Here is a 4473-nt window from a genome sequence, read left to right on the forward strand (position 1 = left end):
TTGAGTGTGTTAGCAGTTTTGATGCACGAGACCGGGTTACAGTGATGGGTGATTTGAATGCAAAGGTGAGTAATATGGCAGTTTATGGAATAACTGGTGTACATGGGGTGTTCAGTGTTGTGAATGGAAATGGTGAAGAGCTTGTAGATTTATGTGCTGAAAAAGGACTGGTGACTGGGAATACCTGGTTTCAAAAGAGAGATATACATAAGTATACGTATGTAAGTAGGAGAGATGGCCAGAGAGCGTTATTTGATTACGTGTTAATTGAAAGGCGCGCGAAAGAGAGACTTTTGGATGTTAATGTGCTGAGAGGTGCAACTGGAGGGATGTCTGATCATTATCTTGTGGAGGCTAAGGTGAAGAATTGTAAAGGTATTTAGAAAAGAAGAGTGTTGGGGTGAAGAGAGTGGTGAGAGTAAGTGAGCTTGGGAAGAAGACTTGTTTGAGGAAGTACCAGGAGAAACTGAGTACAGAATGGAAAAAAGTGAGAGCAAAGGACGTAAAGGGAGTGGGGGAGGAATGGGATGTATTTAGGGAGGCAGAGATGGCTTGTGCAAAAGATGCTTGTGGCATGAGAAGCGTGGGAGGTGTGACTGGTGGGACGAAAAGGTAAGATTATTATTGAAAGAGAGAGGCATTTGGATCATTTTCGCGGGGAAATAGTGCAAATGACTGGGAGATATATAAAAGAAAGAGGAAGGAGGTTAAGAGAAAGGTGAAAAAGAGGGCAAATGAGAGTTGGGGTGAGAAAGTATCATTAAATTTTAGGGAGAATAAAAACATGTTTTGGAAGGAGGTAAATAATGAGCGTAAGACAAAAGAACAAATGGGAACATCGGTGAAGGGGGCTAATGGAGAGGTAATAACAAGTAGTGGCGATGTGAGAAGGAGATGGAGTGAGTATTTTGAAGGTTTCTTGAATGTGTTAAATGATAGAGTGGCAGATATAGGGTGTTTTGGTCGAGGTGATGTGCGAAGTGAGAGGTTCAAAGAGAATGATTTGGTAAATAGAGAAGAGGTAGTGAAAGCTTTGCGGAAGATGAAAGCCGGCAAGGTGGCGGGTGTGGATGGTATTGCAGTGGAATTTACTGAAGCAGGGGGTGACTGTGGTGTTCACTGGTTGGTGAGGTATTTAATTTATGTATGGCTCATGGTGAAGTGTCTGAGGATTGGCGGAATGCATGCATAGTCCCATTGTACAAAGGGAAAGGGGATAAGGGTGAGTGTTCAACTTACAGAGGTGTACGTTTGTTGAGTATTCCTGGGAAATTATATGTGAGGGTATTGATTCAGAGGGTGAAGGCATGTACAGAGCATCAGATTGGGGAAGAGCAGTGTGGTTTTAGAAGTGTTAGAGGATGTGTGGATCAGGTGTATGCTTTGAAGAATGTATGAGAAATACTTAGAAAAGCAAATGGATTTGAATGTAGCATTTATGGATCCGGAGAAGGTATATGATACAGTTGATAGAGATGTTCTGTGGAAGGTATTAAGAGTTTATGGTGTGGGAGGTAAGTTGCTGGAAGCAATGAAAAGTTTTTATCGAGGATGTAAGGCAAGTGCACGAGAAGGGACAGAGGAAAGTGATTGATTCTTAGTGAATGTCGCTTTGCGGCAGGGGTGCGTGATGTCTCCATGGTTGTTTAATTTGTTTATGGATGGGGTTGCTAGGGAGGTGAATGAAAGAGTCTTGGAGAGAGGGGCAAGTATGCAGTCTGTTGTTGATGAGAGAGCTTGGGAAGTGAGTCAGTTTTTATTCACTGATGATACGGCGCTGGTCGCTCATTCGGGTGAGAAACTACAGAAGCTGGTGACTGAGTTTGGTAAAGTGTGTGAAAGAAGAAAGCAGAGAGTAAATGTGAATAAGAGCTAGATTATTAGGTACAGTGGTTTGAGGGACAAGTCAATTGGGAGGTAAGTTTGAATGGAGAAAAACTGGAGGAAGTGAAGTGTTTTAGATATCTGGGAGTGGATCTGGCAGCGGATGGAACCATGGAAGCGGAAGTGAGTCACAGTCTCGGGGAGGGGGCGAAGGTTCTGGGAGCGTTGAAGAATGTGTGAAAGGCGGGGGGGAGGGCGATGTTATTCCATGTGTGGCGAGGTGGCGATGGGAATGAATAAAGGCAGACTGTGTGAGTTGTGTGCATGTGTATATATGTATGTGTCTGTGTGTGTATATATATATATGTGTACATTAAGATGTATGGGTATGTATATTTGCGTGTGTGGACGTGTATGTATATACATGTGTATGGGGGTGGGTTGGGCTATTTCTTTCATCTGTTTTCTTGCGCTACCTCGCAAACGCGGGAGACAGCGACACACACATATATATATATATATATATATATATATATATATATATATATATATATATATATATCTTTCTTTTCTTTCATAATATTCGCCATTTCCCGCGTTAGCAAGGCAGCGGTAAGAACAGAGGACTGGGCCTTTGAGGGAATATCCTCACCCTGCCCCCTTCTCTGTGCCTTCTTTTGGAAAATTAAAAAAAAAAAAGGAGAGGGGAGGATTTCCAGCCACCCGCTTCCTTCCCTTTTAGTCGCCTTCTACGACACGCAGGGAATACGTGGGAAGTATATATATTTATATGTATGTATATGTATATATATATATATATATATATATATATATATATATATATATATATATATATATATATATATATATACATATATATATGCCTGGGGATAGGGGAGAAACAATACTTCCCACGCATTCCTCACGTGTCGTAGAAGGCGACTAAAGGGGACGGGAGCGGGGGGCCAAAAACCCTCCCCTCCTTGTATTTCAACTTTCTAAAAGGGGAAACAGAAGAAGGAGTCACGCGGGGAGTACTCATTCTCCTCGAAGGCTCAGATTGGGGTGTCTAAATGTGTGTGGATGTAACCAAGATGAGAAAAAAGGAGAGATAGGTAGTATGTTTGAGGAAAGGAGCCTCGATGTTTTGGCTCTGAGTGAAACGAAGCTCAAGGGTAAAGGGGAAGAGTGGTTTGGGAATGTCTTGGGAGTAAAGTCAGGGGTTAGCGAGAGGACAAGAGCAAGGGAAGGAGTAGCACTACTTCTGAAACAGGTGTTATGGGAGCATGTGATAGAGTGTAAGAAAGTAAATTCTAGATTGATATGGGTAAAACTGAAAGTTGATGGAGAGAGATGGGTGATTATTGATGCATATGCACCTGGGCATGAGAAGAAAGATCATAAGAGGCAAGTGTTTTGGGAGCAGCTGAATGAGTGTGTTAGTGGTTTTGGTGCACGAGACCGGGTTATAGTGATGGGGGATTTCAATGCAAAGGTGGGTAATGTGGCAGTTGAGGGAATAATTGGTATACATAGGGTGTTCAGCGTTGTAAATAGAAATGGTGAAGAGATTGTAGATTTATGTGCTGAAAAAGGACTGGTGATTGGAAATACCTGGTTTATAAAGAGAGATATACATAAGTATACGTATGTAAGTAGGAGAGATGGCCAGAGAGCGTTATTGGATTACGCGTTAATTGACAGGCGCGCGAAAGAAAGACTTTTGTATGTTAATGTGCTGAGAGGTGCAAATGGAGGGATGTCTGATCATTATCTTGTGGAGGCGAAGGTGAAGATTTGTAGAGGTTTTCAGAAAAGAAGAGAGAATGTTGGGGTGAAGAGGGTGGTGAGAGTAAGTGAGCTTGGGAAGGAGACTTGTGTGAGGAAGTACCAGGAGAGACTGAGTACAGAATGAAAAAGGGTGAGAACAAAGGAGGTAAGGGGAGTGGGGGAGGAATAGGGTGTATTTAGGGAATCAGTGATGGATTGCGCAAAAGATGCTTGTGGCATGAGGAGCGTGGGAGGTGGGTTGATTAGAAATGGTAGTGAGTGGTGGGATGAAGAAGTAAGATTATTAGTGAAAGAGAAGAGAGAGGCATTTGGACGATTTTTGCAGGGAAAAATTGCAGATGATTGGGAGATGTATAAAAGAAAGAAGCAGGAGGTCAAGAGAAAGGTGCAAGAAGTGAAAGAGAGGGCAAATGAGAGTTGGGGTGAGAGAGTATCATTAAATTTTAGGGAGAATAAAAAGATGTTTTGGAAGGAGGTAAATAAAGTGCGTAAGACAAGGGAGCAAATGGGAACTTCAGTGAAGGGGGCTAATGAGGAGGTGATAACAAGTAGTGGTGATGTGAGAAGGAGATGTAGTGAGTATTTTGAAGGTTTGTTGAATGTGTTTGATGATAGAGTGGTAGATATAGGGTGTTTTGGTCGAGGTGGTGTGCAAAGTGAGAGGGTTAGGGAAAATGATTTGGTAAACAGAGAAGAGGTAGTGAAAGCTTTACGGATGATGAAAGCCGGCAAGGCAGCAGGTTTAGATGGTATTGCAGTGGAATTTATCAAAAAAGGGGGTGACTGTATTGTTGACTGGTTGGTAAGGCTATTTAATGTATGTATGATTCATGGTGAGGTGTCTGAGGATTGGCGGAA

Source organism: Panulirus ornatus, chromosome 8 (genome assembly GCF_036320965.1).
Source record: "Panulirus ornatus isolate Po-2019 chromosome 8, ASM3632096v1, whole genome shotgun sequence".
Lineage (NCBI taxonomy): Eukaryota > Metazoa > Arthropoda > Malacostraca > Decapoda > Palinuridae > Panulirus > Panulirus ornatus.